Here is a 15,002-nt window from a genome sequence, read left to right as displayed (position 1 = left end):
GCATCCAATGAATCGGCCTCCACTGCCTTCTGAGGCAGATAATTCCACAAATTCACAACACTCTGGGTGAAAAGGTTTTTCCTCATCTCAGTTCTAAATGGCCTACCCTGTATTCTTAAACTGTGGCCCTTGGTTCTGGACTCCTCCAACATCGGGAACATGTTTCCTGCATCTAGCGTGTCCAATCCCTTAATAATTTTATGTTTCTATAAGATGCCCTCTCATCCTTCTAAATTCCAGTGGATACAAGCCCAGTCGTTCAATTCTTTCAACATGACATTTCAGCCAGCCCGGGAATTAACCTTGTGAACCTACGTTGCACTCCCTCAATAGCAAGAATGTCCTTCCTCAAATTAGGAGACCAAAACTGCACACAATACTCCAGGTGTGGTCTCACCAGGGCCCTGTACAACTGCAGAAGGACCTCTTTGCTCCTATACTCAAATCCTATCATTATGAAGGCCAACATGCCATTAGTCTTCTTCACTGCCTGCTGTTTCTTGCATGCTTACTTTCAGTAACTGATGTACAAGTACACCCAGGTCTCGTTGCACTTCCCCTTTTCCTAATCTGACACCATACAGAAGAAGAGTCTCGACCCAAAATGTCACCCATTTCTTTGCTCCAGAGATGCTGCCTGACCTGCTGAGTTACTCCAGCATTTAATGTCTACCTGCCATTCAGATGATAATCTGCCTCTTGTTCTTGCCACTAAAGTGAATAACCTCACATTTATCCACATTCGCCATGCATCATCCCACTCACCCAACTTGTCCAAGTCACCCTGCATCCTCATAGCATCCTCTTCACAGTTCACACTGCCATCCAGCTTTGTGTCATCTGCAAATTTGCTAATGTTACTTTTACTTCCTTCATCTAAATCATTAATATATATTGTGAATAGCTGCTGTCCCAGCACCGAGCCTTGAGGCACCCCACTAGTCATTACCTGCCATTCTGAAAGGGAACCGTTAATTCCTACTCATTGTTTCCTGTCTGCCAACCAATTTTCTATCCATGTCAATAACCTACCCCCAAATACCATGTGCTCTGATTTTGCCCACTAATCTCCTGTGTGGGACCTTTTCAAAGGCTTTCTGAAAGTCCAGGTACACTACATCCACTGGCTCTCCCTTACCCATGTTACTTTCTACCTGAACTTAGTTGTTAGGGATAACATTCATTTCTTTTCAGTCATTTTTGAATGACAAATAATTTCAATTCAATTCAAAATGTACAGGTCTATTACCAAGAAGATCTTGGAACTTCTGCCTCACTTTCCCAAAGTTTACTTAAATTTAGAGCCTTGTTTTCTGACTCATCCTTCTCCCTCTTAACTAGAATATCGAATACCATTCAACGGTGACTGCCAGCCAAGCGTTACTGCACCATTAACTAATTGACTAACTCAGACTAATTATTCATTATTTTTGTTAGCTGAAGGACTTATCGTTCCAGAAAAATTGAACACAATATTCTAACTATGGCACAACCAGATATAAGTTTTCTATTAGTTTCTTAAACATTATTTCCCATTTGAAAATTTACCATATCATTTGCTTTTGAAGGTTTGTATATCTGAACCCTGATTTTTTAAATGTGCACATTTTATGCATCCCCTTTCTCCAAAATACCTCCCAAAATAAATCATCGCGTTTTTGAGAGCGGTGAGAGGCACGGTGGCAGAGAGAGAGAGAGAGAGAGGCATGGAGGCAGAGAGAGAGAGAGAGAGAGGCATAGAGGCAGAAAGAGAGAGGCACGGAGGCAGAGAGAGAGAGAGAGAGGCGCGGAGGCAGAGAGGGGCAGGGAGGCAGATAAAATAACGTGGAATAATAAAATAACGTGACTTTACCTGAGCCCGTGCACGTGGTCCAGTAGCCCTGACAGTGAGTTTAAGACATTCTCCCTTGAATTTTATTCAAAGGAAAGTGGTGTTAAAACACAATTACATTTACTGAGGAATGTGGATCGATGTATCGATGACACATTGTATAACTACTGTTAACTACTGGCTGTTAACGTGCTAACAGTGGCCATTAACAAATCGTTTTCATCTGAGTTGAATAAAGTGAGAAACGGCTCGAATCTTTCTGCAGTACTCATTAAACCCGAGCTGGTAATTGAAAACTAGGGGAACGCCGTACCTCTGCGTACCATTTCCATTTCCATCACTGCCCCTAATGTGCAGGGAGTAGATACGAAAATGGGATAACATAGAACGTGTGAACGGGTGATTGATGGCCGGCGTGGACTGAGTGGGCCGAAGGGATTGTGTCCATGCTATATTTCCAACTAAACAAACTGACAAACTAAACTAAACCATGAAAATGCCAGATTCCCATTTAAAACACACACTTTATTCATGAATGCCTAACAGGCAAAGAACAACTGGTGTACATACTAGTTGGGCCTTTATATGATTACTTGGCTATGTGGATGAGACTTAACTGCCTCCTCAACCCACGAGTAAATGAAGATAGACAATAAACAGCAGACGCACGGAACTGCAGATGCTGGAATCTTGCGTAGAACACAAAGTGTGGGAGTAACTTAGCGAGTCAGACAGCATCTCTGAACGATGTTGCCAGGCCACATTTCGAGTCAGGATCCTTGTTCAGCCTTATTGTAAGGACCCAACCCCAAAAGTCATCAATCCACGTCCTCCAAAGACGCTGCCTGACCCATTGCTTTACTCCAGCACTTCGGGTTCTAGACAATAAACAACAGCAGAGCTGTTCTGGGAAATCAGCGCACCATGACATGGCACCAAATATTTTCATCCAAATGTCACCAAAGGTGTTGCACAAATTGCAAAGAATTAACAAATAATACATAATCTATTATTTTAATGACCTTGAATTACTTAAAAAAATTAAAATTTGATGTTTAAATAATATAAAAAATTGTCAGACACAAGGATCTGCAGATGCTGGTTTTCAACAAAAGACACAAAGCGCTGGAGTAACTCAGCGGCTCAGGCAGTAGATCTGGAGAATATGGATCGGTGACGTTTGGGTCAGGACACTTCTTACATTAAAGAAAGGCTTCTATATGTGGAACTTCGAATGGGATATACCTTTGCAGCACTTAAGGACTTTCATATTTTACAACAGGAGCAATAATGGAAAAGTTAATGTAGCATTGAATAAGACTGAGTTGCTCAGCTGCAACAGTGCCTATTACTCCTTGAGAATGCGTCATTTTTCTTGCTAGGCAGAAGCCAATGTAAATTAGAACAGGGGAAAGAATACTGACTTCATATATTACAAAGCAGTTTGGATTGCGATTAAAGTTATTTGCACAAAAAACACCAGTGAAATGTGGTAGTTTGGTTAAAAATGTATTCTCTTTGCAATCCTCCACTTGATACAGCAGAACCTGATTTTGTCTGAATAATATTTTGACAAGAATATCAAAGCAAACACCATTCCACTGCCCAAAATAGTACTGAAGCCAGTGGGAGGCGGCAGCGGTAGGCAACGATAGCATAGGCCACGGCAGCGGCAGACAGCGTCAGCTGCAGGCCAGGGCAACGCTCCCCTCCTCCCCCACCCGACAGGCTCCGCGTGAAGCCGTCCCACTCCCCCGACTACAGAACGCTCCCGCCAGCACCCGGCGGAAGCCGCCCACCACCCCCCCCCACCGGCCCCCGACAGCCTCCACCTGAAGCTGTCCCCTTCCCCCGGTTGCAGGACGTTCCCCCCCGCCGGCCCCCGACAATCCCCGCCTGTAGCCGCCACCCGCCTGTAGGACGCTCCCCCCCCACCACCGACCTTCGGCAGCCCCCGCCTGAAGCCGTCCCCCTCCGCCAGCAGCAGGACTCTCCCTCCCACTCCCACCGCCCCCCCCCGACATCCCCCGCCTGAAGCCATCCCCCTCCCCCGGCTGCAGGGTGTTCACCCCCGCCCATCGGCCCCCGACAGCCCCCGCCAGAAGCCATCCCCCTCCCCTGGCTGCAGGACGCTCCCCGCCGGTCCCCAGTGGGGAGGGGCAGCGGTTACTACGACAGCGATAGGCCACGACAGTGGCAGGGGAAGGCAGCAGCAGGGGTAGGCAACGGCAACGGCAAGGGTAGGCAGCGGCAGCGGTAGACCACAGCAGCGGTACGTCACGGCAGCGGTACGCCACGGCAGCGGTACGCCACGTCAGCGGTAGGCAGCGGCAGACCACGGCAGCGGTAGACCACGGCAGCTGTAGACCACGGCAGCGGTAGACCACGGCAGCGGTACGCCACGGCAGCGGTACGCCACGGCAGCGGTACGCCACGGCAGCGGTAGACAGCGGCAGCGGTAGACCACGGCAGCGGTAGACCACGGCAGCAGTAGGCCACGGCAGCGCTCCCCTCCCTTCCCACCGGCCCTCGAGAGGTCCCACCTGAAGCTGTATGCCTGCCCCGGCTGCAGGACGCTCCCCTCTCCCCCACCAGCCCCCCACAGCCCCCGCCTAAAGCTCTGCACCTCCCCAGGCTGCAGGACGCTCCCCACACCGGCCCCCGACAGCACCCGCCTGAATCCGTCCCACTCCCCCGACTGCAGAATGCAACAAGAGACACAACAAGAAAGAACTGAACTGAATAAATCTCATCTTTAACATTTAAATTGTTGTTACATTATAAGAGTTATTCACATTTTAAAGCTTTAATAAATACCTTTTCCACTTGCTGTGCCCGTCAGCTGTGCCTGCGCAGTAATACCTGTGTGGTCTATGTCACAATGGGAACCCAATGGGCGGGAATGGCTGCGCCGCCGGAGAGCCGCTAAGAGTGGATGAGGGGGGTTGAGGGGTGGATGGAGTGAGTGCGTGGGGGGTGGGGGGGGGGGGAAATGGCAAGGAGCGGAGTGGGAGTGAGGGGAGGATGGGGAATCAGGAGCGTCACAACGGGAACCCGTCAGCCGCGCCTGCGCAGTTGGGGGCTATGGGTGAGTGGTGGAATATTGCATTGGGGGACCAGGCCTCCCGTGCGAGAATGGGACCCAATGGGTCCCACTTAGTCTAGTTGCTTCTTAAACGTTGTGATAGTCCCTGCCCCAACTATTTCCTCCGGGAGCTCATTCCATACACCCACCACCCTTTGTGTGAAAAATTTACCCCTCAGATTCCTACAAAATCTTTCCTCCTTCAGTATTGTCAGGGGAATAGATAGGCGTTTCTGCGGCCGCAAACGAGACTCCAAGATGGTATGTTGCCTCCCTGGTGCAAGGGTCAGGGATGTCACTGAACGGCTGCAGAACATTCTGGAGGGGGAGGGTGAACAGCCAGTTGTCGTGGTGCATATTGGCACCAACGATATAGATAAAAAAAGGGATGAGGTCCTACAAGATGAATTTAGGGAGCTAGGAGATAAACTTAAAAGTAGGACCTCAAAGGTAATAATCTCTGGATTACTACCAGTACCACGGGCCAGTCAGAGTAGAAATAGGAGGATATTGCAGATTAATACGTGGCGTGAAAAATGGTGCAAGGGGGAGGGATTCAAATTTTTAGGGTATTGGAACCAGTTCTGGGGGAGGTGGGACCAGTACAAACAGGACGGTCTGCACCTGGGCTGGAATGGAACCAATGTCCTTGGGAGTGTTTGCTAGTGCTGTCGGGGAGGATTTAAACTAATGTGGCAGGGGGATGGGTACAAGAGCAGAGAGGCAGGGGGGTGTAAAATGAGGGTAGAAGCAATAGGTAGCAAGGTGAAAAGTAAAAGTGGCAGGCAGACAAAACCAGGGCAAAAATCGAAAAGGGCCACTTTTCAACATAATTGTATAAGGGGTAAGAGCGTTGTAAAAACAAGCCTGAAGGCTTTGTGTCTCAATGCAAGGAGTATTCGTAATAAGGTGGATGAGTTGAACGTGCAGATAGCCATTAATGATTATGATATAGTTGGGATCACGGAGACATGTCTCCAGGGTGACCAAGGCTGGGAGCTGAACATCCAGGGATATTCAATATTCAGGAGGGATAGAGAGAAAGGAAAAGGAGGTGGGTTAGCGTTGCTGGTTAGAGAGGAGATTAACGCAATGGAAAGGAAGGACATTAGTTTGGAGGATGTGGAATCGGTATGGGTAGAGCTGCGAAACACTAAGGGGCAGAAAACGCTGGTGGGTGTTGTGTACAGGCCACCTAACAGTAGTAGTGAAGTTGGAGATGGTATCAAACAGGAAATTAGAAATGCGTGCGACAAAGGCAAAACAGTTATAATGGGTGACTTCAATCTACATATAGATTGGGTGAATCAAATTGACAGGGGTGCTGAGGAAGTGGATTTCTTGGAATGTATGCGGGATAGTTATCTAAATCAACATGTAGAGGAACCAACGAGAGAGCAGGCTATTTTAGACTGGGTATTGAGTAATGAGGAAGGGTTAGTTAGCAGTCTTGTTGTACGTGCCCCCTTGGGCAAGAGTGACCATAATATGGTTGAGTTCTTCATTAGGATGGAGAGTGACATTGTTAATTCAGAAACAATGGTTCTGAACTTAAAGAAAGGTAACTTTGAGGGTATGAGACGTGAATTGGCCAAGATTGACTGGCAATTAATTCTAAAAGGGTTGACGGTGGATATGCAATGGAAGACATTTAAAGACTGCATGGATGAACTACAAAAATTGTTCATCCCAGTTTGGCAAAAGAATAAATCAGGGAAGTTAGTGCATCCGTGGATAACAAGGGAAATCAGGGATAGTATCAAAGCGAAGGATGATGCGTACAAATTAGCCAGAAAAAGCAGCATACCAGAGGACTGGGAGAAATTCAGAGACCAGCAGAGGAGGACAAAGGGCTTAATTAGGAAAGGAAAAATAGATTATGAAAGAAAACTGGCAGGGAACATAAAAACTGACTGCAAAAGTTTTTATAGATATGTGAAAAGAAAGAGATTAGTTAAAACAAATGTAGGTCCTGCAGTCAGAAACAGGTGAGTTGATCATGGGGAACAAGGATATGGCGGACCAATTGAATAACTACTTTGGTTCCGTCTTCACTAAGGAAGACATAAATAATCTGCCGGAAATAGCAGGGGACCGCGGGTCAAAGGAGTTGGAGGAATTGAGTGAAATCCAGGTTAGTCGGGAAGTGGTGTCGGGTAAATTGAATGGATTAAAGGCCGATAAATCCCCAGGGCCAGATAGGCTGCATCCCAGAGTACTTAAGGAAGTAGCTCCAGAAATAGTGGATGCATTAGTAATAATCTTTCAAAACTCTTTAGATTCTGGAGTAGTTCCTGAGGATTGGCGGGTAGCAAACGTAACCCCACTTTTTAAGAAGAGAAAACGGGGAATTACAGACCAGTTAGTCTAACATCGGTAGTGGGGAAACTGCTAGAGTCAGTTATTAAAGATGGGATAGCAGCACATTTGGAAAGTGGTGAAATCATTGGACAAAGTCAGCATGGATTTACGAAAGGTAAATCATGTCTGACGAATCTTATAGAATTTTTCGAGGATGTAACTAGTAGCGTGGATAGGGGAGAACCAGTGGATGTGGTGTATCTAGACTTCCAGAAGGCTTTCGACAAGGTCCCACATAAGAGATTAGTGTACAAACTTAAAGCACACGGCATTGGGGGTTCAGTATTGATGTGGATAGAGAACTGGCTGGCAAACAGGAAGCAAAGAGTAGGAGTAAACGGGTCCTTTTCACAATGGCGGGCAGTGACTAGTGGGGTACCGCAAGGCTGAGTGCTGGGACCCCAGCTATTTACAATATATATTAATGATCTGGATGAGGGAATTGAAGGCAATATCTCCAAGTTTGCGGATGACACTAAGCTGGGGGGCAGTGTTAGCTGTGAGGAGGATGCTAGGAGACTGCAAGGTGACTTGGATAGGCTGGGTGAGTGGGAAAATGTTTGGCAGATGCAGTATAATGTGGATAAATGTGAGGTTATCCATTTTGGTGGCAAAAACAGGAAAGCAGACTATTATCTAAATGGTGGCCGATTAGGAAAAGGGGATATGCAGCGAGACCTGGGTGTCATGGTACACCAGTCATTGAAAGTAGGCATGCAGGTGCAGCAGGCAGTGAAGAAAGCGAATGGTATGTTAGCTTTCATAGCAAAAGGATTTGAGCAGGGAGGTTCTACTGCAGTTGTACAGGGTCTTGGTGAGACCACACTTGGAGTATTGCGTACAGTTTTGGTCTCCAAATCTGAGGAAGGACATTATTGCCATAGAGGGAGTGCAGAGAAGGTTCACCAGACTGATTCCTGGGATGTCAGGACTGTCTTATGAAGAAAGACTGGATAGACTTGGTTTATACTCTCTAGAATTTAGGAGATTGAGAGGGGATCTTATAGAAACTTACAAAATTCTTAAGGGGTTGGACAGGCTAGATGCAGGAGGATTGTTCCCGATGTTGGGGAAGTCCAGGACAAGGGGTCACAGCTTAAGGATAGTTGAGGCCAGTTCATTGGCTATATTTAAGAGGGAGTTAGATGTGGCCCTTTTGGCTAAGGGGATCAGAGGGTATGGAGAGAAGGCAGGTACGGGATACTGAGTTGGATGATCAGCCATGATCATATTGAATGGCGGTGCAGGCTCGAAGGGCCGAATGGCCTACTCCTGCACCTAATTTCTATGTTTCTATGTTTCTATGTTTCACCTTAAACCTGTGCTCTCTGGTTCTTGATTCCCCTAATCTGTGTCAAGAGACTCTGTGTGTCTACCCGATCTATTCCCCTCATGATTTTATACACCTCCATAAGATCACCCCACATCCTCCAGCGCTCCAGGGAATAGAGTCCCAGCTGCTCAACCTCTCCCTTCAACTCAGACCCTCGAGTTCTGACAACATCCTTGTAAATTTCTCTGCACGCTTTCCAACTTGAAAACAACTTTTCTATAACATGGTGCCCAGAACTGAACCCAATACTCTAAATGCGGCTTCACCAATGTATTTTATAACTGCAAAATGACCTCCCAACTTCTATACTCAATACTCTGACTGATAAATGCCAATGTGCCAAAAGCCTTTTTGATCACTCCATCTACCAGTGATGCCACCTTCAATGAACTATGTTCCTGCACTCATAGATCTCTCTGCTCTACAACACTTCCCAGAGCCCTACCATTCACTGTGTAGGTAGTGCCCATGATAGACTTCGCAAAATGCAACACCTGACATTTCTTTATATTAAATTCCATCAACCATTCTTCAGCCCACGTGGCCAATTGATCAAGATGCTGCTACAATTTTGGACAACCATCTTCACTATCTGCAATACCACCCACTATTGTATCATTTGCAAACTTGCTAAACTTGCCATGTACATTCTCATCCAAAATATTGATATAGATAAATAAAAACATAAAGGGCCCAGCGCCAAACCCTGAGGCACACCACTAGTCACACACCTCCAGTCCGAGAAGCAGCCTTCCACCATAACCCTCTGCTTCCTTCCATAAAGCCAATTTTCTATCCATTCAACTATCTCCCCTATGATCCCATGCGATCTTATAACAATGCTCCACAACCTTTACTACAAGTCACATTTATTTATATAGCACATTTAAAAAACAATTCTCGTTGGCCAAAGTGCTTTACATTTGTTATAAGAATAGTATAAACTACATACATATATACATATAACCCTCGCTCAGTGGACGTCAGGAAAGGCTTGGGAGTATAGATAAGATTTTAGTCTTGACTTAAAGGAGTCGATGGAGGGGGCAGTTATGATGGGAAGGGGGATGCTGTTCCACAGTCTAGGAGCTGCAACCGCAAAGGCGCGGTCGCCCCTAAGCTTATGCCTAGACCGCGGGATATTCAGCAGCCCCAAGTCGGCCGATCTGAGTGGCCTGGAGGTGGAGTGGTGGGTGAGAAGACTTTTAATGTAGGAGGGGGCAAGCCCATTGAGGGCTTTGTAGACATAGAGGAGGGACTTGAAATGTATACGGAACCGCACAGGGAGCCAGTGGAGGGAGGCCATGATCGGGGTGATGTGGTCCCTTTTTCGGGTGCCCGTCGGGGTCTCGCTGCGGCGTTTTGGACCAGTTGCAGACGGGACAGGGAAGATTGGCTGATGCCAGTGTAAAGAGAGTTGCAGTAACCTTGGCGGATTACTGTAAATGTGTGGATGATCTTTTCGAGGTCATCAAAGTGGAGGAATTGTTTTATTTTAGCTATCGTCCGAAGCTGAAAGAAGCTAGCTTTTACCACGGCATTGACTTGTTTGTCAAATTTCAGTGCTGAGTCAAATATCACGCCAAGGTTTTTGACGTGAGGTTTGAGTAGTGGGGTAAGGCTTCCAAGACTGCCTGCTATCATTTTGATTGAGTTCGAGGGGCCGAGAAGGATGACCTCAGACTTACTCTCATTTAGTTGGAGGAAGGTCTGGGCCATCCAGCACTTTATATCCTCGAGGCAGCGGGTAAGGTTAAGTAGATTTGATTGGTTTTTGGGCTTCAGGGGGAGATAGAGTTGTGTATCGTCTGCGTAGCAATGGAAGGAAATGCCGTGCCTTTCAATGACTTGGCCTAAGGGGAGCATATACAGGGAGAAGAGAATGGGGCCAAGGATGGAACCTTGTGGAACCCCACAGCAGAGATTAACTGGGGAGGAGAATGAGTTGCCTATGTTAGTCGAGAAACTCCTACCTTTGAGGTAGGAGATGAACCATCTCAGGGCAGTGCCATCAATACCAACCCCGTACCGGAGACGGTCAATTAGGATGGTGTTGTCGACAATGTCAAATGCTGCGCTGAGGTCAAGAAGGAGCAGGATTGCACAGTCGCAGGAGTCAACGGTGAGCAGTAGGTAATTATGTCCCTTCAACAAGGCAGACTCTGTGCTGTGGTGAGCCCTGAAACCTGATTGGAAAGTTTCCAGGATAGTGTTTTGGTGAAGGTAAGGCATAAGTTGACTTAAAATGACCTTTTCAAGGGCTTTTGAGAGGAAAGGCAGTTTAGAAATGGGTCTGTAGTTGCTTGGCAAGGTGGGGTCGAGGTTAGGTTTTTTCAGGAGTGGCTGGACCAGGTAGGTACAGTGCCAGAGAGCTGTTGAAGATGGCGAGGATGCTGACAACAAAATATAGCCAACAAAATACATGATTCGTATCACAAAATCTGACCTTTGATTTACTGTGTGTTAAATTTCATTTAGTTTAGAGATACAGCACAGGCCATGTTGACCATCAATCACCCATTCACACAAGTTCTATATTATCCCACTTTCCCATCCACTCCCAATAGTCGGGTCAATTTACAGAGGGCAATAAGCCAACAAACCTGCATGCGTCTGGAATGTGGGAGGAAACCGGAGTACCCGGAGGAAACTAACACCAACAGGTAGAACGTACAAACTCCACACAGACAGCACCTGAGATCAGGATTGAGCCCGGGTCTCTGATATTGTGTGGCGGCAGCTCCACCAAATGTGCTTAACCTTAACCATGTAACTTTCTAAACAAAACATATTTGGATTTTTAATTTCTTGTCAGTGTTGTACTTGACTTTCACCTACTTGGTTTGTTACTGTGTCTTCACAAGAGATCTTCAATGCAAAAAAACTGTATACTGTGATATTTTATCACAATTAAGCCCTCTGGAATCTGACCAAACTCAAGGCTAAGAGATCGAGCAATTATGATTCAACATGGAATGTTCTTTTAGTTGAAACAAATGACAGCTTCTGTAGAATCATCAACTTTATGGAATGCCCCAGGGAACAGTGGAAGATTGAAGTAATGTCACGGTCACAGATGCAGGCAGCAGAGGTGACAGGAATACAAGTAGTTTTTATATATACCCAAGAGGTTTTACTCAGTTACTTAAAATGCCATAAACATAAATAGTGTTCCATCTCTACATTATACTGGTGACAGCTGGCTTAAAAAATTAACATAGTGCAGCCACGGGTTCTTTACCAAGCAGCACAATGGCTTTATTATTGGCAGAAGAAATCAATGTATCAGCAACTGTAAATTTCAGGATGTACTACAAGCCTTCTAGGTCTAACATTATATCCAAAAGCATAGCCAAATATCTTTGCAACATTTGATGTATAGCAAATATATCATGTTCTGAAACACTTTTCACAAAATAAAATCCAAACATTATGCAGTGACATGTGTCAATCGAGTAACAAACCAATACTAGCAACTTTGATTCGGGACTTTACTAATACAATAGTTCTGTTTATAGAATCTGTAGTTTTTTGTTTAAGGCTGTGGTTATATAGAGTCATACAGAACGGAAACAGGCCCCATTGGCCCAACTTGCTCATGCCGACCAAGGTGCCCGATCGACACTGATCCCGCCTGCCTGTATTTGGCCCATATCCAGCCAAACCTTTCTTATCCATATACCTGTCCAAAGTTTTTCATATTAAATGTTGGTATAGTACCTACCTCCTCTGGTAGCTCGTTCCATATACCCATCAGGTTCCTATTAAATCTTTCCCCTCTCACAAGTTATAGTAGAATTAGGCCATTCGGCCCATCAGGTCCACCATGCCATTCAATCATAGATGATCTCTGCCTCCTAATCCCATTTTCCTGCCTTGTCCCCAAAACCCCACCCCGCCCATCCCCCACCCTTCTCCCTCCCACCCTATCTCTCACCCCTCCCCCCTCCCCCCTCTCCCCTTCCTCTCATCTTCTTTCCACCTCTGCCCCGCCCCTCTCACATCCCCTTCCCCCTCTCCAACCCCCCTACCTCTCCCCCCCCCACTACCCTCCCCATCCCCCTCTCTCTCCCCCTTCCTCCCTCTCCCCCCTCCCCCCTCTCCTCTCCCTCCCCAATCTCTCCCCGTTCCTTCTCCCCCTCTCCCCTCTCTCCACCCTCCCCTCCCCTCTCCCCACCCCATCACCCCCACCCCTCTCTTCCCCCTCTCCCTTCCCCCTCCCTCCCCACTCTTTCCCCTCTCTCCCTCCCTCCCCACTCTTCCCCCTCTCTCCCTCCCTCCACACTCTTCCCCCTCTCCCTCCTCCCTCCCCATCCTCCCTCCTCCCCTCCTTCTTCCCTCTCTCCCCCCTCCCCCACCCTCTCTCACCCCCCCTCACCCACCCCTCCTCCTCCCCTTCCCCCTCTCTCTCCTCTCTCCATCTCCCTCTCTCCTCACCCCTCTCCCTCCTCTCCTCCCAACCCCTCTCCCTCCTCCCCAGGTAAGTTTCCACAGGTAAGTTTCCTTCTATTTTAATTTCTGCCTGCCCCCAGGCCCTCGGCCTCTCCCTCCCCCGGCACCAGGACGCTCACCCCATTCCCCCCCCCCCCCCCGACAGCCCCCGCCTCAAGTCCTCTCCGGCTCCAGGATGCTTGCCCCCCCCCGACAGCCCCCGCGTCAAGTCCTCTCCGGCTCCAGGATGCTTGCCCCCCCCCCCCACCCCCCCGACAGCCCCCGTGTCAAGCCCTCCCCCGCTCCAGGACGCTCGCCGCCCCCCCCCCCCCCCCGAGATCCTGGGGTGGGGCGGGTGAGGAAGGAGACTGGGGGGATTGAGGGAGAGGAGGAGGTAGGGAGCGAGAGGGAGGGGAAAGTGGGGGAGGTGAGGAGGGAGAGTGGAAGAGGAGGGGGGGGATAGAGGGAGAGAAGGGAGGGAAGAGGGGTTATGGAGGGAGGGAGGGAGTGACTCAGGGTAGGGGAAAGGAGAGGAAGAGAGAGGTGACAGAGGGAGTGGGGGAGGGGAGGAGCACAGGGGAAAGAAGAGGGAGGGTTAAGAGGAGGGGAGGGAGTGCTGGGGGATGAGGGGGAATGGAGGAGGTTAGGGGTAGGAAGAGGGATGGCGAGGCGCAGTTGGGGGAAGGTTGCCAAGACACGCGTCACAACAGAGATCTCTGGCGTCACAATGGGAACCCCTCAGCTGCGCCAGCGCAGTTGGGGGCTATGGGTGAGTGCTGGAATATTGTGTTGGGGGAACGGGACCCAACAGGTCCCACTTGGTCAAGTCTCCTTTAAACTTTGTCCCTCCCAACTTAAAGCTATGCCCTCTAATATTTTAATAGTTAATTGCAGGACCTTTAACAGCATTGATGTACAGAGAGATCTTGGGGTCCACAATCATAGTTCTCTGAAAGCAGCAGTCCTGTGCACGGTTGCCCAGCCAGCAGCTGTCCTGTCCTTTCATCTTTTTTTCTTATTTTTAGTTAGTTTAGTGTTTTGTTTTAGGAGTTCTAGCTTTTTTATGTGTGGGGGAGGGGGGGGGGGGGGGAAGGGGGAAACTAATGTTCAGGGTCCCTACCCGGTCGGAGATGCAGCTTTTCTCCGGGCCGCACTCTCGACTCGTCCTCGCGGCCTAACAGCGGACCTGGAGCGGCGTTTCCTGAGGGGACCGCCCAGAACCTCGGCATCGGCGGCGGCACCGGCATCGGCATAGCTGCGGGTCTGAGGACGGCGGTGCAGCGCTGGAGCGCCATTGCGGGGCGGGCGGTGCCTTGCCTGGGTCGCTGAGCTGGAACTCCGGTGAGCTGGGTCCGTTGCGGAGCTGCGGGTCTGTGGAGCGGCTGCGGGCGGCGGCGCTGAACTTTCCATCGGGAGCCTGGAATCTCTCGATGAGATTGCCAGTTGAGCTCCATTCGGCGCGGCCTTGTCGGCTCCAGAAGCCACGGTCTCTGGTAAGGAGGCGGCCGTTTCCATGGTTCCCATGCCGCTGAGAGGACTCTCCCGACGCTGGACCAACATCACCCGGCAAGAACGGCCTGGAACATCGGGCCTCCGTAGAGGCAACTGTGGAGGCCTCAATAGGCCCGACTATGGGGGAACTGGGGTTGGGGACTGGACTTTGTGCCTTCCCTCATAATGGGAACCATTGTGGTGGGATGTTTTCATGTTAAAGTTCTTTAGTATTGTCATGTTTGTATTCTTTTTTTATGTGCTGCATTGGCATAACAAATTCCACCAGCCTGGCTGTGTGGTCATTAAAAGAATCAATCAATCAACATAAGTAGACACAATGGTAACGAAGGTATATGGTATCCCTGCCTTCATTGGGTGGGTATTGAGTATAAGACTCAGGAAATAATTTTGCAGCTTTATAAAACTTTAGTGAGGCCACATTTTCCAGAATAATTTTCCCAGGTATA

The 15,002-nt window shown here is 48.5% G+C and overlaps 1 protein-coding gene across 6 annotated transcripts in view; it reads right to left on the bottom strand.

Annotated features, from left to right (window-relative positions):
* Window positions 1-15,002, bottom strand: part of LOC116974451 (neurobeachin-like) — a 395,937-nt gene that overhangs the window by 246,932 nt on the left and 134,003 nt on the right. The window lies entirely within an intron of this gene.

The sequence above is a fragment of the Amblyraja radiata genome, chromosome 6, assembly GCF_010909765.2.
Source record: "Amblyraja radiata isolate CabotCenter1 chromosome 6, sAmbRad1.1.pri, whole genome shotgun sequence".
Lineage (NCBI taxonomy): Eukaryota > Metazoa > Chordata > Chondrichthyes > Rajiformes > Rajidae > Amblyraja > Amblyraja radiata.
The sequence above is the reverse complement of the archived record's forward strand: the minus strand, read 5'-3'. Positions and strand labels throughout refer to the sequence as shown.